Source organism: Macaca mulatta, chromosome 3, assembly GCF_049350105.2.
Source record: "Macaca mulatta isolate MMU2019108-1 chromosome 3, T2T-MMU8v2.0, whole genome shotgun sequence".
NCBI classification, from domain to species: Eukaryota; Metazoa; Chordata; class Mammalia; order Primates; family Cercopithecidae; genus Macaca; species Macaca mulatta.
Window position 1 is genome coordinate 42,273,417 of NC_133408.1, and position 23,642 is coordinate 42,297,058.

The following is a 23,642-nucleotide window of genomic DNA, read 5'->3' on the forward strand; positions in this document are numbered from 1 at the left end:
GGATGGATGATGGAAGGATGGATGATGGAAAGATGGATGGATGATGGAAGGATGGAAGGATGGATGGATGAATGAATGGATAAATGGATGGATGGAAGGATGAACAAGAGGTGAGTGGATGGATGATGGAAGGATAGATGGATGATAGATGGATTGATGGATATATGGATGAATAGATAAATGGATGGATGGATGAAGGATGGATGGATGGAAGGATGAACAGATGAATGGACGGATGATGGAAGGATGGATGGATGAATGGATGAACAGGTGGATGGATGGTGGCTGAATGAATGAATGATGGATGGACCAATGGATGGATGGATGGATGATGGATGGATGAATGGAAGGATGAACAGATGAATGGAACGATTAACAGGTGAATGGATGGATGATAGAAGGATGGATGGATGGATGGAAGGATGAGCAGACGAGTGGATGAATGATGGAAGGATGGATGGATGATGGATGGATGGAAGAATGAACAGGTGAATGGATGATGGAAGGATGGAAGAATGGATGGAGGGATGGATGAACAGGTGAATGGATGGATGGATGATAAAAGGATGGATGATGAATGAATGGATGGATGGATGGACAGGTGAATGGATGGATCATGGATGGATGGAAGATGGTTGGATGGATAATGGAAAGATGGATGGAAGGATGGATGGAAGCATGGATGGACAGAAGAATGGATGGATGGAAGGATGGATGGATGGAAGGATGGATGGATGGACGGACGAAGAGATGGATGGACGGACGAAGAGGTGAATGGATGGACGAAGAGGTGAACAGAAGAATGATGGATGGATAGATGGATAGAAGGATGAACAGTTGGATGGATGATGGAAAGATAGATGGAAGGATGGATAGATGGACGAACAGGTGAATGGATGGATGAACAGGTGAATGGATGGATGGATGGACAGGTGAATGAATGGATGATAAAAGGATGGATGGATGATAGATGGATGGACGGAGGGATGGATGATGGATGGATGGATGGATTCGAGGAAAGACGAACAGATGAACGGATGGATGATGGAAGGATGGAAGGATGGATGGATGGATGGATGATGGATGGATGGATGGAAGGACCCACAGGTGTATGGGAAGATGATGGAAGAATGGATGGATGGATGGATGATGGATTGATGGATAGAAGGATGAGCAGGTAAACAGATAGATGATGGAAGGATGAATGGATGGGTGGATGGACAGGTGAATGGATGGATAGACGGGTGAATAAATGGATGATAAAAGGATGGATGAATGGTGGATGGATGGATGATGGATGGATGGACAGAAGAATGGATGGATGGATGGAAGGATGAACAGGTAAATAAATGATGGAAGGATGAATGGATGGGTGGATGGACAGAGAGTGAACAGCACAGGGGTCCTCCTGCATCCCTTGCCACTCACCTGGATGTACAGGTCACCAGCTCGCTCTGCCGCAAGATGTAATAGATCTTCCCTGCTTGCAGCCAGGCATACGCCTCCTTCTCTTTCCTCTGGAGGTCAATGAAAATCCCCAGACTTCGTTTGGTGTAGTCCAGAGCAGATTTGTAGGCCCTGGAATCAGACACAGGTGTCAGAACAAGGGCTCTCATCCTCCTGGAACCAGTCTGCCTCCACCCGTGGGTCTGGTGACAGATGAACCTGGAATGTGGGGACTGGGAACGGCCCTCTCGTGTGTGCAGTGTTCTGCCCTTCCCAGGCTGCTGGGAGGGCCAGGGTGAACACACACGGCATGGAAAAGATGAAGGACATCCTTCTGAGGGAATCGAGCATCATGCTGCCCTGTGGCAGGAGGAGTGTGCTAGTCCATCTCCCCTGCCTCCCAGACATGGCCTGTGTCTTCTCCAGATGCACCAGGAGCCGTTAGTGTTCAGAGGCTATCTGGGCCGATGGTTCCCAAGGTGTGCAGGCATCACAGTCACCCGGAGGCCGGTCTGTACAGATTGCTGGCCCTGCCCCCAGAGCTTCTGGTTCCACAGGCCTGGGGCAGGCCCTAGAACTCCCACTTGCCACAAACTCCTAGGTGACATGGATGCTGCTCTACTGGTCCAGGGACTACACTTTGAGAAGCATGGCTCTAGCACACTGGCCCATTTCCTTCTGTGAACCTGAGGCCAAGACTGGAGCCAGTCTCCTGGGTCGCCATGGAATCTGGCTCCTTCCCTGCTCTCTCAGTAAGTCCAACACTCGAGGGGGTGTGACTGCAGCAATGTCACTGGGCCCTATGGGTGGGGTGGTCAGGGCCATGGTTACCCCAACAGGTCAGGATGCTTGGGGGAAGCCGAGTAGGCCACTTATGGGACGTGAGACCTTGGAAACCGTGCCCCAGGGAAGCAGGTGACACAACTGGCTCTGTCTTCTGTGGGAGAGAAGCCACAGGTGGCTGCTGTGGTCACATTTAAGGGGACAGATGAAGGCCAGGAGGGAAGATTCGGGGCAGGCAGAGGTCAGACGACAAAAGCCACCACAGTAGGAAGAACAGCCCAGAGTGCACGTACTGCCTCTGCTGGGGTTGAGATGACCTTTGACCCAACAAGGGAGGCTCAAGCTGGGACTCACGGGCCAGCAGCAGCCCTGGAACGACCCCAGGCCCACCAGCTCAAAGCATCTGATGCCAAAGAACCAAATGATCAAAAGGAGGGGGGCTGCTGGCGCCCTGGGCCAGCTTCCCTGTGCCCCTCTCCCTGCCCTGCCTGCCCCCACCTCCACCACTGCAAAGCCAGCCCTTACTGCTCCATGCCCAGGGACAGGTAGAGCTGACTGATGGTCTTCAGGATGTGCCCCTCCAGCACCTTGTCGGCCACCTTGCGGGCCAGGGAGAGCTGGAGCTCGTGGTAGATGACACACTGGGCCTCGCTGGGCATGACGGCGCTGTAGAAGTAGCACAGCCGCTAGACGGCCTGCAGCTGGCCTGGGCAGAGGACAAAATGGAAGACGTTAGTCTCCCAGCATCGAAGCGAGGCTGGCTGGGGTCGGAGACCCCGGTGCCGTGCTTGCCTCTTTCATACCTCTGTGAGCCTGGGCCCCATAGGCGGGGAGCCTGAGTGCAGACAGGCCATGTACCCGTGCCAGGGCAGACACCGAGCACACCGTGACATGGGCACAGCTTGATGCAGATGCTCATGGTACAGGCCGGCCTTCTTTACAACTCCCAGGGCCGAGGTCCTGGCCAGGCTCGGCCCCTGCACCAGGCCATCTATTTCTGCTTCACAAAGCCCCTCTGGCCAGGACCAGGGCCGCCTTCAGCCTGAGCTGATGAGGCCAGGGGCACAAGTAGCCCCTGTCGCAGATGGAACCCTGAGAGAGCAAAGCCAAGCGTCATGTCTGCCACACACGGCATCATGTTGGGGGAATGGGGTTCAAAGCCGGCCCCTGGCGTTCCCACACATGCTTCTCTCATGGCACCAGGCTCCAAACCCACAGGTTCACTGGCCTCTCCCAAAGCCAGGGCACTGGGAACGGTCAAAAGCTTCTGATTTTCTAGTGTCAGAAACATTCCGGAGATTAACACCGGAAACCAGGTACGCCGAATGGACATCTGTCACACACGCCACCCAACAACAGCTGAATACACCGTCCTCTCGAGCACCCATGGGACATTCCCCATGACAGACCATGGGCCAGGCCACAAAATGAGCCTCAGTGAATGGAGAAGGACTGAGACCAAAGCAGAGGTGTTCTTCAGCTGTACTGGCACGAAACTGGAAATCAACAGTGAAGGAAATGTGGGAGATTCAAAAATACGTGGAAATTACACACTGCTAAACAACCAGTGAGTCAAAGAGACCATCAGGGAAACCGAAAACTAATTTGAGAAGAATGCAAACAAATGCACAGCCCGGGCCAGCGCAGTGGCTCACGCCTCTCATCCCAGCACTGTGGGAGGTCGAGGCGGGAGGATCTCTTGAGTCCAGGAGTTTGAGATCAGCCTGGGAAACATGGTGAAATCCCGTCTCGCTCTATTAAAAAAAAAAAAAAAAAAAAAATTAGCCAGGTGGGGTGGTGCACATCTGTAATTCCAGCTACTCGGGAGGCTGAGGCATGAGAATGGCTTGAACCTGGGTAGAAGGTGCAGCGAGCCAAGATTGCACCACTGCACCCCAGCCTGGGCAGTAGAGCACAACTCTGTCTTTAAAACAAAAAAAAAAATAGCGCAGCGTATCAAAAATTCCAAGATGCAGCTAAGGCAGCACTGAAAGGGAAATTTATAACTGTAAATGTCTACATTCAAAGAAAGAAGAAAAATCTCAAGTCAATAACTTAACCTTCCACCTTGAGAAACTAGAAAAAGAACTAAACCCAAAGTGAATAAAAGGAAGAAAATAATAAATGTGAGAGTGGAAATGGGAAGTAAAAATACAGAGAATGGAAAAACAAAAGAGATACTCAACAGAACCGAAGGTGGGTTTTTTGAAGATAATAACAAAATTGACGAATATTTCTCCAGACTGACCAAGAAAAGAAAGACGGGACACAAATGACTAAAATCAGAGACTGAGCACCATGGCTCACGCCTGTCATCCCAGCGCTTTGTGAGGCGGAAGTGGAAGGATCGCTGAGGCCAGCATTCAAGACCAGCCTGGGGGAACATGATGAGACCCCATCCCTAATAAAAATAAATAAATAAAAACCCAAGTTTCTAAAATCAGAAATGAAAGAGGAAACATTATTGCCGACCTGACAGAAATAAAAGGATTCCATGAAAACACTACGAACAATTGTACACCAAGAAATCAGACCATCCAGACACAACAGCCACACTCCTAGAAGGACACAAACTACCGAAAGTGACTCAAAAATGACCCCAAGGAAGCATGTGGGGCATCAGCGGCACCCTCGGTCTCCTCGACTGTTCAGCTCAGGGTGGGGAGACAGGGAAGCATGATCCCCGTTCCCTGGCCTGCATTTCCAAGTCTGAATCCCCCAGCACGCCAGGGAGGGCCTCGTAGGAGGAGGTGCCACAGGCTGTTGTGCCAGGAGCCACCGGAGGCTGCAGTGGGGGCTGGGGCGCTGGGTTCCTGGAGGGTCTCCTTCCAGTCAGAGAATGCCCCTGGGGAAGAAGCCTGGGTCAGAACCCCCCACCCCTCCTTGGGCAGATATATGGGACCAGGGCCCCTTCACATGGTCCTTTCCAAAATCTCATCCCTCATAGGGCCAGGAGTGGGTGCCAGGCCTGTGCTGGGAAATGGGCAGGTTTGGTCACAGCCCCTGGGGCTCTGGCCCAGGCCACAGGAGGCACCTCTGAGTGGTCTCACGATGCCATGACAAAGCGCTGCAAGGCAGAGGGGACTCAACAGTATCCCTCGACTCAGCCATTTTCCTGGACTCAACTTCCTCATCTATCCTCTGCGGCCTAGATTTCAGACAGCCCTGCCCACCTACTGTCCGTTCACTGCTCAGTCTGCAGTGACTGTTCGATAGCACCCCATGGCTCCCCAGTGCTCTTGGGGAAAAGGCCAAGCCACAGCCTGAGGCCCCAGGCCCTGCTTAGCTCTCCAGAAGAGCTTCTCACCATCCAGCACCCAACCCACCCGCTCCCAACTCTGCACCTCCCTGCATAAGCCCTGCTCACTCACCCCCGCTCATACCCCACTCATCCCTGCTCACACTCCCGCTCACTCACCCCCACTCACTCATCCCCGCTCACACCCCACTCATCCCCGCTCACACTCCCGCTCACTCACCCCACTCACTCATCCCCGCTCACACCCCACTCATCCCCGCTCACACTCCTGTTCACTCACACCCCATTCACTCACCCCCACTCACACCCCACTCATCCCCGCTCACACTCCCGCTCACTCACCCCCACTCACACCCCATTCATCCCCGCTCACACTCCCACTCACTCACCCCCACTCACGCACCCCTGCTCACAACCCACTCATCCCCGCTCACACTCCCGCTCACTCACCCCACTCACGCACCCCTGCTCACAACCCACTCATCCCCGCTCACACTCCCGCTCACTCACCCCCATCACACCTCCGCTCACTCACCCCAACTCACTCATCCCCGCTCACACTCCCGCTCACTCACCCCCACTCGCTCATCCCTGGTGCTTCACACAGGCTACACCACCAGCCCCTCCCCCACCACCTATTACTTGACTAAATCCTCTCAACCCTCTGGTCCCACACTAAAGAGGCTTCCCTAACCCGGGGCCATCTGGTGCCCCGCCATCACGCCACTCACACTTTTGTGGCTTCTCTGGCCTGAAGCTCCCATTCCCACACTCAGTCCCTGCCACCCGAGGACTCCACAAGCCCCATTTGTGGGTGGGGCCTGACACACTCTGCATGAACTGCTCTGCGGCTTTGGGCAATCACCCACCCCCTGTCCCCTGTGAAGTGGGATGACAGGTGCGCAGGTTGCCAACATACCAAGCAGATCACACGGGCACAAGAACCGGTGTCAGGGCCTGGCTCATGGAGGGGCCCCAAGTCCCAGCGCAGCAGAGCCTGCCTTGATCCCAGGGTTATGTCTAGGGATTCCCAGCAAGCAGGACTTTCCATGCTCAAGGCAGGATGGTCCCTGGGCAAACCAGGAAAAGCTGGCTGCCTCAGTAGGGCACAGAGGACCTGGCCCTGCATGGGAACCGCCTGTCTCCAGGGCGCTTGCCAACATCTGCTGCTGGCCATGACTCAGCACTTTCGATGGTGGAAAAACCACCACTTGTTTCCGAATCACAAACCCCAGGTGTGCCCTGACCTGAGTGGCCCCGGAAGGCGCACAGGGGGAACGGGGGCACTCACTCTCCACATGGCCCATCTCCACGGCGACCAGAAGGGCCCACTCATAGTAGCCCTTGTCCTGCTGGGCTGGGCCCTGGCGGGTGCAGAGGTGGCCCAGCTACAGGAGCACGTGGGTGAAGTCCTGGCCACACTCCCTGCAGGGAAGCCTCGAGAACAGCCGCACAGCCTCCAGGAGGTAGTGCTGGGCCAGCCTTCTGGCACCCCAGAGCAGGCACAGGGTCCCGAAGTTGGCCAGCACCACTGCCTGGTTCCTCCGCTGGCCCAGGTACCAAGCCGCCCGTAGGGCGCAGTAGTAGCCCTCGGCTGCCTGCCTCGTCTGGCCTGTCCTCTTCAGAGCCATGGCCGCCATGTTGGCAATCACACCCTCCTGGTCCTCGCTGGCCACCACTGCATCCTGGACAGACTGCAGGATGTTCAGGGCCACCGGGCTCTGTCCATGAAGCACGTGCAGCCAGGCCAGGGCCACCAGGGGGTCCACGATGGCACAGACTCCGGCAACAGCACTGGCTTCCACCCCCTGTGTCATGAAGGTGATGGCTGGGCCGTGATAGCCACGGTGGCTGTACAGTTGGGCCAGGCTGGCGTGGAGAAGGCCGCGCAGCACGTGGCCTGTGCCCAGGGTTAGGGAGGCCAGCGCTCGCCTGAGGTAGTGGGAAGTCTGGGTGGGGAGGCTGTGGGGCTGGAGGGCGTTCTGGAGCACCAGGTTCACGCTTCTTAGCGAGCCGGCCAGCGAGTCCTGTGTCCTCAATGAGGCCACCATGACACAGGCTCAGCACGAGGTGGGGCAGGCACTTGCGGCCAGGAGTAGGAGCCAGGAGATGTCAGCCAGCAGTAGGGAGCAGTCTGAGAGCCACGCAGCCTCTGGGGCTCCCGAGTCCCTGTGCAAAAGCAGCAGCAGCTCTAGGAAGGGCAGGGCCTCCTCGAGCTGCTTGAGGTGCACATGGTGCCTGGCCAGCAGGAAGCAGGCCCGGGCCGCGGCCTGCAGGCTCTGGCCACCACCATCTGCTGCAGGGCCAGCTGCAGGAGCTATTCCTCCACCTCGGTGCTGCAGATGTGACCCGGCGTCCCCAGGAGCAGGGCCATGGCTTTGGGAACCACCTGTGTACCCTTCTCCCGTTCTGCTTCCGGTAAATGCTGGCCAGGTTGGCGTACACAGCCACCACCAGGAACAGGTCCCCAAAGCTGCCCTCCAGGGACCCCAGTGCTTCCTCCAAGTACACCCGGGCCCGGGACAGCTTGAGCCTCCTGCTGCACAGCCGCCCCAGGAGGAAGCAGAGTCTGGCCAGGGCCATGAAGAGGCCAGCTTTCTTGGCCACCCCTCGGGCCTGTGCCAGGCGCCCAGTCAGCTCCTCCTCATTGCTAAAGCTGCAGAACATGCCACTCAGCCATGGCCATGCCACACCGTACAGGCCACAGAAGCTGGCCTTGTACCTGGGGGCGTTCAGGAACACAGCAGTGAGGTCAGGGCCTCTGGGTCCTCCCAGTCGTCCTCAGCTTCCAAGAAGAAGGAGGGCTCCTCGGGGTCCTGCAAGCTCATGTTGCTGGATGCCGCACAGAGACCCCAGGATGCTGGCTCCTGGGGGCAGCCTGGGCAGGTCTTGCATTGTTCTAGAACATTCTTCACCTTCGGCAGCGTCGCCTGTGGCTCCAGGCCCAGGCAAGGTGGAGGTATTTCTGCAAGTCACAAAAACACCTAGACAGATTAGAGTTCAGCATTGAGTCCTTGGTCCACTGGGGACAGGGTCCCCACATCCCCCCTCTCTGTGTCCCTGGCGCAGCTTGCCATGAGCCCTTGAGAATTATGTGCAATGCAAACCCGGGCCTGGAGCACGTAGGAACTCCGGCACTATGGGGACAGAGAGAACACGCAGGCCCGTGGCCCGACTCTCCTACAAAATCACCCTCCTGTCCTGCTTTGTTGCCCACCTCACAGCATGGTTTTAGGAGACTATGTCAGCTCAGTGATCCCTCAGAGATGCCTTTCCCTTTAGAAAGAATCAAAGCCTTCTAACTGGACCCATGTATATGCAGCACTACAACTACAAATGTAACTTTTGTCAGCATATTGGGCCCCCTGGTGGGGTACAGGAATCCATGAAATCCTCAACAGCCAATCAGAGCTATTGATCAGCTCAAAAGCTGCTATGCAAAATTGGTAAAGCCACCGACGGCACAGGACAGGGCTGTTGTACCCATGTACCCAGCTCCGTGCAGGGAAACGGACCATCGTTGCAGGAAGGATGGGAAAGCTTCCAGGCCCCTGTGGCCACCTTCACCTCCAATGGTCTGAAAACCTGAAGCCCACAGTTCCTAAAGGGTTAACAAAGGCCAGCGTGCTCCAGCAGCCCACTGGTGCCTGCTGGCTTTGGTGGATTCCTAGCCAAAGCCCCCTCCCAGAGGTGAGCAAACAAGCGCATTTCCTGTTGGAAAACCTGGGATGAAAGGAGGCATTACTGGGAAGGAAAAAACTAGATTTAAACAGACTCTCTGTTTCAAGCTCACATGTAAAAAATATTTTCAGTACAAACTGCCTCCTTATTCATCTGTAAAGCCTTGGAATTAAAAAAATAAATAAATATGATTTAGAGGCAAATGTCTGACTTGACTACACTAGATTAGCTAAGAAATCTCCCCAATCTGGCAGAGGTACACAGCCCCTCCCAGCCACTACCCTGGCCTCCGGGGCAGCTGGAGAGCCACGTGCCTTTGCTCCAGTGACTTTGGCAGAGGGTGGAACCACCCCCTCCCTGAGGCAAACCTACAACAGCCTTCCCTTCCCCACTGGCTCCCCTCAGGAAGGAGCAGACCCTTCAGGGACCTCAGTTGAGGCCCCTGCAACCTAAAGCTCTGCATTCTGCTACCCGCTGAGGGCAGTGTGGCCTCCCATCTCTGAGGCGGAGCACAGGGTGAACTGCAGCTTCTCCAGGTCATGAAGAAGGAACCCACAGCTACATGTGGTCTCCAGCAGTGGAAAGGATGTCCCACCTCGGTCGGTGACCAGGCAGGGGTCAGCATGTTCATTGGAAGAAGTGTGGGACCCCACGGCCTCCAGTGCCAGAGTAGACGGGAGGTTCAGGCCCACCTCAGGCGATGTCCCTCAAGTCCCCGGCCCACACCACAGAGGGGTGACAGCTGCATCCAATGCCCACTGTACTCAGCTCTGTCCCCTCCCCCGGTGTTACTCCAAGACCCAGCTCATAACCAGAGGAAGCCTGAGCCACGGGCAAAACCTACCTTGTTCCTGCGGCTGCTCGGTCTCAGCTTCCTCTACTGAGTCTGGCAAGGGAGAAAAGAGAAGCAATCAACACCCCCAGCCAGCACCTCTGGTCCCATGTCAGATTGAGCTGGTGTCGGTGTTGCAGGGTGAGAGCATTGCAGGGTGCAGGGGTTGAAAGTCATATCATCCTCTTCCCTCCTGGATCATGGGAACAACATCACTGGGGGGTGTACACTTTCTGCGATATTGGGAGTAACATCATCTTCTGTGCCTTGGAATATTAAGGACAATATCATGGGGGGGCGTGTACATCTTCTGCAATATTGTGAATAATATTATCCTCTCTCCCTCTGCATATTAGGAAAGATATCACAAAGTGGGTGTTCACCTCCTGCGATATGGGGATTAATACCATCTTCTCCCCTTCCAGATATCAGGAAGAATATCACATGGGGGTGTACAGTGTCTGCGATACTGGGAGTAGTATCAACCTCTCAGCCTTGGAATATTAAGAAGAATATCACAGGGTGGATGTACACCCCCTGCCATATTGGGAGTAACATCAGCCTCTCCTCTCCATGGATATTAGGAACAATATCCCAGGCTGGGTGTACGCCTCCTGCTCTATGGGGAATCATATCATTCTCTCCCTTCCAGAATATTAATAACAATATCACAGGGCGGGTGAACACAGCCTGTGATACTGGAATTATTATCATCCTCTCCCCCTCCAGATACTAGGAACCATATCACAGAAGAGCTGTACCCTCCCTGGGATATTGGGAGTAATATCATACGCTTCTTCTGTGTATATTAGGAGTAATATCACCAGGTGGCTGTCCATTCATTGCTATGTTGGGAGTCATGTCATATTCTACCCCCTGGATATTAGGATCAGTTTCACATGGTGAGTGTACACCTACTGTGATATTAAAACTAAAATCATGCTCTCTGTCCCTGGATATTAGGAACAACATCACAGGTAGGTATACACCCCCTGCAGTATTAGGAGCAATAATATGATTAATTAGTAAACATCAATGATCGATTTTAATAATTATCAGGCTGGTCTCGAACTCTTGACCTCAGGTGATCTGCCCGCCTCAGCCTCCCAAAGTGCTGGAATTACAGGCGTGAGGCACCGCGCCCAGCCAACACTTCTTGATATCCCTTTTTGGACCTCAAATTTAGCATGCCGAAAACACACTTTTGATTCCCCCTGCTATAACCCACTCCTCCCATAGTCTTCCCGATCCCAATAACAGCATCTCTAGTCTTCCAGTTACTCAGGCCAAAATCCTTGACATCATCCTTAAAACTTCTTTTTCTCTCTCTTGTCATCCAACCCATTTAAACTCTCCTTTCAAAATATATGCCAGACCTAACCACTTCTCACCTTTCTCATCATTTCCAACCAGGTCCAGCCCTCATCATAGCGCTCTGGGTTACTGCAAAAGCCTCCCAATCCCCAGCCACAGTGGCTCACGCCTGTAATCCCAGCACTTTGGTAGGCCAAGGCAGGTGGATCATCAGAGGTCAGGAGCTCAAGACCAGCCTGACCAAGATGATGAAATGCCCCTACTAAAAATACAAAAAATTAGGCAAGCATGGTGGTGGGCGCCTGTAATCCCAGCTATCCCAGAGGCTGAAGCAGGAGAATCACTTGAACTCAGAAGACAGAAGTTACAGTGAGCCAAGATCGTGCCATTGCACTCCAGCCTGGGTGACAAGAGTGAAACGCCATCTCAGAAGGTCAAAAAAAAAAAAAAAGCCTCCCAACCCACCTCTCTCCTTCCGCCTTTCACCCTGCCTGCATGCTACCTTCCACTCTCAAACATTTCAGAAAAAAAAAATTATATCCACAGAGAAAGAAAGTACAAATGGGGTGAAATGTTTGGGGAATCTGAGGGAAGAGTATATGGGAATTCTCTGTACTATTTTTGCAACTTTTCCATAAGTCTGGATTATTTCGAATTCAAGAGTTAAACAAAGGAAAAAAAAAAAACACTATCTCCCTTTGTGAATCCATCCTGTCTTTCCCCTGGCAACTTAAGGACGCTCTCAACTAACACATCTGTTTTTTCATGAACACTAAAAGAACTCTTGCCTAGTTTTGACTTTCTGTGCTTGGCAGGAGAAGTGTGTGTGTGTGTGTGTGTGTGTGTGTGTGTGTGTGTATTTCATATATATGTGTGTATATATATGTGTGTGGTGTGTATGTATATATAGAGAGGGAGAAATATATATATGAGTATATATATAAATATATAGTATATTTACAATGGTAATGTGTATATATATAAATATATGTGTGTGTGTAGATATATATAATACATACCCCATAGCCTGTCCTTAACCAGTTCTAAACATAGTCAGAAAAACACATACCTAAGCAGAGAATTTCAAAATAATATGATGAATATTTTGATAGAGGGATGGGTTGCTATGGAACACGCTGCTAAGACACAAAACCTCCTAGATGGGACAATGAATGAACAAAGTTTTGTACCTATAGGCACCCCTCTGATATCCCCTCAAACGTTTATAGTTATATGCATTTGCTTCCCCCAGGACCCCTATTTCATAAGGGTTAGTCCTAGAGCCTAGCAAGTTCCTACTACAGCTGGCACACATATGCCATTCAAGAAACAGTGGCGGAGTGAATGACGAGTTAAGAACCATTTGTCAGCCAGTGCTCAGTAATACAACATGCACTGGTATGCAAATTATATTTTTGTTGAAAGCAACAGCAGGATCACAAATTATCTTTCCAGAGAAAGCAAATCTCAAAAGCTTCTTTACCCTACTAAAGCACATTATAAGAAGCTCCCCTTATATAAAAGAAAACCTCCTCATTTGTTATCAATGGCGTGTAACCCTAATAAGCCTCCGCCTCTGATGACATCTCTTCCGTCCCCAGGGCTAGATAAAGGAGGTTCTGGAAACCCTGGTAGTTGTGAAGGCGGCTCCCAGCTCTGACACTCTTGAACCCTGCGGGCACGGAGGTCACACAGCAGAACAACCGAGGGAAGCATCATCAGGCTTCGAATATGTTTGAACCAGAGACGGCAAATAGGCTGCAGCCAACTGAAAACACCAGAGATTCATGGTGGCCACCTAAGGGGTTATGCTCTTAAAAAACAAAAATAAAAAATAAAAATTAAAAAATTAAGAAAGGAAGGGGTCAAGAATCCATCAGGTCTGACTGAGATGTGTATCAGTGACTAACACCCCGTATGGCAGTAGTACTCCAGTGCGCTTTGGGTTCTCTTCAGCAGTATTCAAAGGCGTGTGCTGCCCGAAGACTAAGCCACGGGAATACCCCCAGCAACACTGCCAGGAGAAACGTCTCACATGGATTTGGCTAGAAATACAGTTGTCTTTAACAAATTAACACTGAATAAATCCTGACTTATTAGAGCCTGTGAGAATGACATTCTCAATGATAACAGTTATCACTACAATCTCCAAACATCTGCGATCCTGCAGGGAGGAACTGTGACAGCGCAGGCCACATGTCCAGAATGCTTCCCAGACTGCCTGTTAAAGAATAAAAAAAATGAAACCCCCTCTAAGAATGTCTTCACTCACATTTAGCCAGTTGTTCCTTTGTGTGCATCTCTGTGCTAAAATGGCCATTCTTTCCCACAGCCTGAAGTCATATGCTACAATAAATGAGACTCACATGAAGCCAGAAACGTGCAGATGCGAGGAAACCAACACAAACGAAATGGGCTGAAGAATGTGGCCAGGAGGATGGTACTTCCCAGGAAGCAATTACTTCATCTCTGCCCATGAAGCAGGCAGTTGTCACTGTCCCCCAGGCCCACGCCAGCCACTCGAAGTACGTTCTAACCAAACTACCTCCAACAATCAACGTCAATACACCACACAATTGGCTTCTGAAAGGACACCTTGCAACCAACAAGAAACTGTTAGCACAACTTTGACAAACTGTGCAACTAAAAACCTTGGAAAGGGATAAACACTGCCACATTTTGACTCCAATACTGTTACGTGGTAGCACTGCAATAATTCACTGAAACAAAAGAATGAATGAGGAATACGTTTATATAGGAATCAGAGGAAGCATGACTAATCATTTAAAGAAATAGGTCAAGAAACTGCTAGGTTCAAATGCTACCGTGAGACACTGTCAGGGCCTTAGGGAAATTCACTTCTCTTGGTCCTGTTTCTAGGTTCATCAAAAACCAGCTTTGGACTAGGGAATCTGTTGCTTCCCAAACCTTCCTTCTGTGATTCCAGCCCAGATTTTAGGACTGCTCTCCCGCTTGGTATATGAAAGCCCTTTCTATGTATAATAGCAAGAGTATATTTCTGTGTTGAATGCGGTTTGGGACCTACTCTATGAGGCAGAATATCATCATGTAACTTTAAGCATGACAAGGCGCACTCTAGATAAGGATGACACATAAGATGTGGCCATACACCTGTGCATGCCTGGCAGGGAGGTGGGGAAGTCTCATTTAATGAAGCCGGGGTGCCTGTTGCACCTGAACATCCTCAGTCCACATCAAGTTCACAATGTCCTTCTGACATCAAACCACAGGCATCACATACTTTTCCATACTTTCTACCCAAGATTAAAATATGCAGTGATAAAGACGCCTCCATCCCCAGCATGTTGGCTCTCGTTCTGTAGAATTACATACTTTCGGTGCAAATGGTGACCAGGTTCCAGCCGCAAGCAAGACTGGGCTCCGTGGGGACAGCAGGCCCTGCAGGAGCCACCACTCCTGTCGCCACAGTCTGATGCAGCTGCAGAGAAGCTGTGGCTGAGGCCATTCACTTTGTGAGAGAACCGCACAGGAGGGAAAAGGTAGGGAAGGTCGGGAAGAGGGCAATGTCATGCTTCTGAGCCCAAGCCAAGCCATCGCATCCCCTGTGACTTGCACGTATATGCCCAGATGGCCTGAAGTAACTGAAGCATCACAAAAGAAGTGCAAATGCCCTGTCCCACCTTAACTGATGACATTCTACCACAAAAGAAGTGAAAATGACGGGTCCTTGCCTTAAGTGATTATATTATCTTGTGAAATTCCTTTTCCTGGCTCATCCTGGCTCAAAAAGCTCCCACACTGAGCACCTTGTGACCCTCACTCCTGCCCGCCACAGAACCCCCTTTTGACTGTAATTTTCCTTTACCTACCCAAACCCTATAAAACGGCCCCACCCTTATCTCCCTTCACTGACTCTCTTTTTTGGACTCAGCCCGCCTGCACCCAGGTGATTAAAAAGCTTTATTGCTCACACAACGCCTGTTTGGTGGTCTCTTCGCACGGACGCGCATGACAGGCAGGTGCAGAGCCAGGAAAGGACCAGTGATGAGAACAGAAAGGAGTGCGTCTCCCTGTACACACACTCGGATTTTATGACAATGTGCGCAGGGGGCTGAACTGGATGCCTGAGAACATTCCTCCAAGTTCTTTTGCTGATTTTCTAAATATTGGTGTAAAATCTGAACTCAGAAAAATTTTTTTTAAATCGCTTCAATCAACATCTTTGTCTAGTGTTCAGCATCATATCTACGTGATCATCTAGAAAACCAACTTTTGTTCTAAGGCTCACATACTCCTATAAAGTCCCAGAGATTTTACAAGGGAATGCACCTCTCATTCGCATCAAGAACACACACAACTACCATTACAGAAATGCTTAATTTGCTTACATAATTTTTTAAACACCCAGATTTGAAATACAACAGAGAACACAACTTTTTGATAGCTCTGCTTTTCAACTGCGAACTGCGGGTGGAGAAAATAACCTGCCATGATTTCTAACCAGTCAACAACCTGTCTTCCCTGGCTGCAGTAGGAGCAATCTTTCTGAGCTCAGGATGAAAAAGACCCCAGCTGTTCAGGGGACAGATAGTCATCAGTTCTCAGCGGGCTTCCCGAGTCCCAAATCCCCATGTGATACGTGGAAGTAAAAAGCTATCAATGACCAAGCATCTGAACGCTTATCCCACCTCACCATCTGATTCTCCTGCCATGCAAATTTAAAATTCTTAAGCCTACTATCAGAGAATAGAGTTGGTGCTGCATCTGTCTTCCTAAAATTACGGATAATTACCAGCCCACAATGGTTTCTAATCAGATTTGAGTAGTCCCTTAGACAGGAAGCTAAAGTGCCTCAGCCCTAAACTGAGAAGAAAACAGAAACTGGAATGTTCTAGATTTGATTTTTTCCCCCTTGTTCTAAAGTGGCTGTTCACGAATCTCCTTCTACTGTCTTGTTTATAAAATGTATGAGAAAGAGGGAAATTCAAAGATATGATAGAAATGGCCACGTTTTCTAGGTACAAACTTCGTGAACATTATTTTAGGTGCTGGGCTTTTTCTCCACAAATTGTGAGCCTGGAGGACATTTTCCCCCTCGTGGTTACACATTCAGAGTCAGGGAAGGTGGCTTTAGCAGTAAAGAGGGGAGTGCACTGAGAAGTGACCGAACACTGAGAAGGAGAGACAGGGACTCTACCTCGGTGGCCTACAGCATTCCTGGGCCTCCGCCTTTACTTTTCTATCTGTACAAGGGATCTAAAGGCCCGTGATTCTAGGCCACGACAGCTCTTCATACACACATACACTAACATCACACGCCTATGTGAAAAGTTGTGACACCTGGCTGATTTCCTGAAGAAGTTATCTTGTATCATTTCTACTCATGTACTCCACCTCCTTCCAGACAAGTATCTGAGGATGATGGGCTATCCCACAGCCATGTGTGTAACCTCTGCTGCTTACGATCCCTGTTCACATAGCATTTTCCAAAAGCATATGGTGTGAAGTGACAGAAGAAAGAATAAGGTTCTTTCAGCCCATTCATTCATTCAACAAATATTGACTGACTATCTACGTGCCAGGCACTGGTGATATAACAGCGAACATATTTTTGTAGGTAGAGACAGATAACCAAAAAGTATGTTAAAGAGTGATCAACGCTGTAGAGGAAAATACACCAGGAAACAGGAAAGAAGAATACCCCTAGCCACCCTACACTGGGGTGGCGCAGGTGTTTACAAAATGGAAACAGCGGCCGGGCGCGGTGGCTCACACCTGTATTCTCAGCTCTTTGGGAGCCTGAGGCAGGCAGATCACCTGAGTTCAGGAGTTCAAGATCAGCCTGACCAACGCGGCGAAACCTTGTCTCTACTAAAAACATAAAAATTAGCTGGACGTGGTGGCACACGCCTGTAATCTCAGTTACTCAGGAAGCTGAGGCACAAGAATCACTTGAACCTGGGAGGCAGAGGTTGGAGTGAGCCAAGAGCGTGCCACTGCACTCCAGCCTGGGTGACAGAGCAAGACTCTGTCTCAAAAAATGTAAAAATAAAAAAAAAATGTAAACAGAGAATAAGATACCAAAAGAAAGAACATGAACGATTAATTGTAACAAAAGCCTTTGTAAACTAATACTTTCCTTCCTGGATCCTTGTCCCTTACAAATGGAAAAAAAGGGCAGAGAGGGGGTAGCATCCAAATGATGTTTTAAGATGGCTTGGGGTTTCAGATGTCTGACAGTCATACTCACGTACTTCAAGGAAAAAGCTCTAGCTCTATAAGCCATCTGGGCAATGGTTTAATGTCTTTTTTTTTTTTTTTTTTTTTTTTTCAGAGAGTTTTAAAATACAGGAAAACTTGTGTGTTTATTTGGCTGCTCTGTGCCTGCACACGTGCAAACTCTGCTAACAGGTTTTTCCATGTTTTGCTGAATTTACCAGCTTGCCATAAACAGGCTTCCAAGTCTTAATTGTCTATAAATAGCACAAACACCCAAAAATGCAAATCAAGACAAGCTGTCCCTTCCACTGCTGCTGCCATGATGATGGCGAGCGACCATTGGCCAAATCAATACGCGGAGACTGAAGCTGTCCGGCAGAGAGCACAAGGTCGAGTGCTTTTCCCATAACATTTAAAGAAACAAGCGGAAACGGCTCTCCACACAGGACAGACACATCCTTTGTTCTTTGAATAAATACTGCCAATGCCGAAAATACTTTCTCCATCACACTATCTATATGGAATTCAACTTCCTTCCAATACCATAAGTAACGCCAGTGATAGACTATGTTTAGCCATAGTGACCCATTAGCATTCTTTTTCCTCTAAAATGTTGAAATAATAACATTGAGTGTGCACTCACGAGGTGCCAGGCTCTGAGTTTGATCTCGTCTAGTTCTCATTGAAATCCTGTAAGATCAGTACCATATTCTCTCATTTTTCATAGATGAGGAAACTGAGGCATAGAAAGGCTAAGTAAGTTGTCCATGGTCACAGGTTATTTAGAAACTTTTCTTCAAACTTTCAAAAGTTAACTACTGCCACTATTACAAATGAGTTTTTGTTTGTTTGTTTGTTTTTTTGGGGACAAGGTCTTGCTCTGACCAGACTGGAGTGCAGTGGCGTGATGATGGTTCACTGCAGCCTCGACTTCCCAGGCTCAAGTGATTCTCGAACCTCAGCCTCTCCAGTAGCTGGGATTACAGGCAGGAGCCACCACATCTGGCTAATTTTTTAATTTTTATTTTTTGTAGGAATGGGGTTTCACCATGTTGCCCAGACTGGTTCCAAACTCTGGGCTCAAGAGATCCTCCCAGGTCGGCCTCCCAAAGTCCTGGGATTACAGGTGTAAGCCGCTGTGCACAGCCCTACAAATGTGACTCATACAAAGTCAGAGCAGTGAGCAGGAAGAGAACAGAGACTTCAGCCAGTCTCCTGGCTGTGGCAACACCATATCCCTCCTCCATACCGTAATGTGTCTACACCCACCAAGCTCCTAGACATTGAAGGCAGGCCAGCTCAGAGACGAAACAGCAGTCAAGAAAGAGAAGATGCAGACACGCGTCTTGATTTCAGCTCGAGCGTGCCTCTCTGCCCTGCAGCTGCACAGGCAGAAACCAGGGGCCGTGAGTCTCAGGCAGTGTGTTTGGTTCCTGGCAGGTAATCTTTTGGGAGACCATCCCATACAATTAGTGTTACACTTCTCAAAAAGGAAGTGTGACTTTTATAGAAAAATCGATTCCATTTGGGAGAAAGGCCTAATAAAACCACAAAAGGATAATACATTCATACAACAACAAATTCAATTCATCTGTCACAAACTGAAATCCCAAATCCCTCTGGGCACACAGCTGCTTTTCTGAGCTGAAATTCAACTCCAGTTGAGAAACAGGTCAACTTTTCTAAAAAGATTTCTTTTTCACATGCCTTCAATAAAAATTCCTTTCCCTCACTTGTCATTTTCCAGATTTAATGGCTCTGTTGGCCTTCCTCTCATTCAGGCCGTGAACACTGACTGCATGTCTACTACCGCCCGAACTCCAAGGGAGGCACCCTAGGGAACACAGATGACCGCAGCACAGCGACACCCTCAAGGAGCACACACGGGGAAGGCAAGATGATACAATCGCAGACTTCACACAGAAAAGAACGTGGCATCCATACCCCGTCCCATTTCTAGAAAACAACGATGCTGACTTAGTAACATTTATCAAACAGCTTGCAGTGTGGAGGCAGGCACGAGGGGGCCCCGGGGCGTGCAAGCAACGTGGAGACAGGAGACGCCCCCACGCACAAGGGCCAGCCTGGGGGCCTGCAGAAATGCCCATGCATCTGGGAAGAGGGAGAGAGGACAAGATACTTAAATGCTCCAAAATGAATAGAAGCCTCCCAAGAACTTCCCCCGAAATGGGGCAGGGATTTACAAAAGACCAAACCGAGCATGCGCAGTTACCTGAGCATAGCGCCACCAGAGCAAGCTATCAAGGAAGAAACAGGGTCACTAGAAGCCTGAGCCTCTACTCCCAGCTCTGCAACTCATTCACCCTATGACCTTGGTGAAGGCTCTTAGCTTCTGTGAGCCACAAGAGAATCATGGAAAAACAGAAGATATGAAAGTGCTCTACCTTTTTCACAGAACTGCTGAGGGAATAAAATCAGATAACAGATTTTAAAATTCTCTGTGAGTTACAAAGCAAAATGCAAACGTATGAAATCATTCTTACCATTAATAACAGCACTGTAAAATTAAGAGCAGAGTTAAGACCACAGCATTTTCCACCCCCCGACTCCCGAGAGAAATAGTGAGTCCAGCTGATGTATTTGGGCAACCCCAGTATCTAGGCTTTGAGAGCCTCAAACCGCTCATGAACTCTGACAGTATCACTCCAGTCCAGTGCTCATTACGTTCTCCAAGACAGCCAACTGACATAGAATACTACAGCTTTTTCAGCTGGGCTTGAAGCCCTCCAAGCTCACAGCACAGCTAAACAATGAAGAGGTTTTCTGCCACTAGACTCAAAAGCTGGCTTTTGTAAATTCCCATAGAAAGAACATTCAAGGCCAGGCATCGCGGCACATGCCTGTAATCCCAGCAATTTGGGAAGCCGAGGCAGGAGGATCACCTGAGGTCAGAAGTTCAAGAACAGCCTGGCCAATATGGCAAAGCCTCATCTGTACTAAAAATACAAAAATTAGCCAGGCATGCTGGTGGGCACCTGTAATCCCAGCTACTCGGGAGGCTGAGGCAGGAAAATCGCTTGAACTCAGGAGGCCAAGGTTGCAGTGAGCTGAGATCACGCCACTGCACTCCAGCCTGGGCGACAAGAACGAAACTCCATCTCAAAGTAAAAAAAAAGAAAGAGCATTCTTTTTTGCTGATGTTAAATTTCCTGTGCTTAACACAGAGAAATCATACAACACTGAAATCCTGAAAAACATATCATAAAAAGCATTTAGTGACTGAAAAGACATTCAATATAACCTGTAACAGTGAGTTCCCCTCCTCTTTCCAGCCAGCTCCACTAACGCTGTGACCCTTAACAATGCTTTCACTAACACAGAGGAAAATTAATAGGACCGCTTACCCCTCTCAGCTGACAGCTAAACCACTGTTTCTCCCTGGGCTCACTAAAGATGACCTTACCCAAAACCAGGCTGCAATGACCCTGTAGATGTTGACTAACGATTTCAAAATTCCCATATTCTTTGTCCACTCCTAAGGAAGATGAACTGAAGCCAGGTGTCTCCAAGTCAGAACTAACAGAGGCCTTAAACATCAGATGGCCCGTTCCCTTCTTTGACAACCGGGGGATCTAAAGCTGAGATTATGGAATAAAACAGCCCGTTTAATAACAAAGCGAAAACCAAAGCCTAGTCACCCAACCTCTGGTCCAAAACTCCTGCAACAACCCAGCACCCATACAGGATGAGTCTCCCTAACCAGAAACTCCGAAATCCTCAACTTTTGAGTGTCGAGGTGATGCTCAATGAAATGTTCATTGGAACAGCTCAGACTCTGGATTTTTGAATTCAGGATGCTTAACCAGCAGGTATAATGCAAATATTCAAAAATCCAAAAAAGGAAAAAAATCTGAGACACTTCTGATTCCAAGAAGTTTGGATGAGGGATATTCAACCTGCATTTTTTTTTCTCTCTAATGAAGGAAATTAAAAACGGGGCCCGAGCAAAGTCATTCAATCCATACTAAAGTCATTCAATAGTTTAATTAGTACCCATTTAAAGTTAAATGCTACCCGCAGATATTTAAAAGGATGAATACATACATGACTATAATCCCAGAACTTTGGAAGACCGAGGCGGGAGGATCACCTGATGTCAGGAGTCCAAGACCAGCCCAGCCAGCATGGTGAAACTCCATCTCTACTATAAATGCAAAAATTAGCCAGGCGTTGTGGCACACACCTGTTATCCCAGCTACTCGGGAGGCTGAGGTACGAGAATCGCTTGAACCTGGGGGGAGCACGTTGCAGTGAGCCGAGATCACACCAATGTACTCCAGCCTGGACCACAGAGCAAGACTCTGTCTCAAAAAAAAAAAAAAAAAAAAAAAAAAAGAAAGAAAAAAGAGAATTTAAATTGTGTTTTCACATGGAGCCCATGTTCCCAGAACACAAGCCCTGCTCTATGCTCCAAGGGCACACAGGGTGCCCCTTTATCTAATACTCACCATATTCCATGGCAGCCATTAGCACGCATCTGTCCATCGCAATAGACTTCCTGCACATGAGGCAGGGATCATATATTATTACCTTTCTGTCCCCAATGTCTGGCCTAGAAGACACTCAGCAAATGATTCCTGAACTAAGTCAGTTACTAAGATATGTTAAACTTGTATTAACAAAATTGATTTAATAAGTTTGCCAATGCAGCCTTCATACCACACAGCTTAAATCTCAACCTGCGGATTTATCTTGTGTACTGCTAGATTATCACCTATTAACATTCAGGAGGCACCTAGTATGTGCTAGGCATTACTAATTGCTGGGGACCTAGCAGTGACAAAACAACATTCTTTGTTCAAAGAGAAGTTCTAATATAAAGAGGAATAGAAGGAACATGCTAGATTGATGAGAGAGATAAGAAAAGGACAGGCTGCCGTGGGAAGCACCTGGTCTTGTCTGGATGGTACATAGTTAACGAAGTCTGAGTGCTTCATACAGCATAAGGTCATCTCCTCCAAAAAGCGAATGAAGCTTTGATTCCCCAGTACCAAAAGTCATCATAAAGATGTGCACAGCCATAGGCTTAGTGTAGGAGGTGAAACCAAACAAACAAAGCTCCAACTTCCAGAGGCAACGGTCCAATTATGAAATCCTCTGGTTACGTTCAATTGAAATTCAAGGTATTCAAGAGGCCAATATTTAAGTGATAAATTAACCCAACCACTTAAAACTAAAGTAGTCTTTGGTTCAAGGGGTAAGGGTATAGTACCTTTTACAAATTTATTAGCTCTTAATATTTACATTTAAATATGATGATGATGGTGTAATAATAACTTTACTGAGTAGTTACTATGTGTTAGGCACCAAACTAAGCACTTTACACACACATTTGCATGATCCTGTGAGATGATCATGACCCCCTGTCATCCCATTTCATAGATGAAAGTCAGGTTTATATAAGCTTAAAAAGTTGCCCCAAATGACACAGCTAGTTAGCAAAACCCAGGCAGCCTGACTCCATAGGCCTTGTTTAAAGAAGTAATATTTATAAACTGTCCAGCACAGCGGTGGTACAAACAAGAGTTCAATAAATGCCTAAAGAGTACTTCATACCATGAAGAAAAGGTGGAATGGGTAGAGATCAGAGTAGAGTGAGTAACCGGTAAATATACTTCATGACAGGTAGTAACAGGATGTGACATTTAGGCTGTTTCCACATTTGTTTGCATAACACTTTTTCACAGTTCTAAAGCACAAGAACCATTCTAAGCTGGTGAAAGCATAAGGCATGTCTATGATCCAGGACTCCAATTCACTGTGGATCCGGGCATCTCAACCTTTACTCAACCTTTACAGTATATCAGAACCACCTGGGGGTTTTTAACAGCACTATACCTGCCCAGGCTCCATTCCTGCAGATTCTATTTCAACTGGTCGGGAGTAAGCACACATGCTTTTTTCACAGCCCCCCAGATGCAGCTAGGTTTGCAAACCACTGTCCAAGATGCTCTCACACTTCTGCTCAGTTCAACACACACTCACTGAGATTCTAAGCACTATGAATTGGGCTAAGTTAACAAGTCAGGCTCCACTCCCTAATAATATAGACAAAGAAACCAAGATCAGAGATTTATTCCAGTCCAAACCAAACAAATTACCGGG

The 23,642-nt window shown here is 48.9% G+C and overlaps 1 pseudogene across 1 annotated transcript; it reads right to left on the bottom strand.

The window, feature by feature from the left end:
- Positions 1 to 1,441: 1,441 nt before the first annotated feature.
- LOC114669821 (SH3 domain and tetratricopeptide repeat-containing protein 1-like) lies at positions 1,442 to 22,022 on the bottom strand (annotated as a pseudogene). Its single transcript, XR_013415951.1, has 4 exons — positions 21,986 to 22,022; positions 10,014 to 10,055; positions 6,780 to 8,453; positions 1,442 to 1,578 (listed from the first exon to the last, which is right to left on the bottom strand). The product of XR_013415951.1 is annotated as an SH3 domain and tetratricopeptide repeat-containing protein 1-like (transcript).
- Positions 22,023 to 23,642: the final 1,620 nt, after the last annotated feature.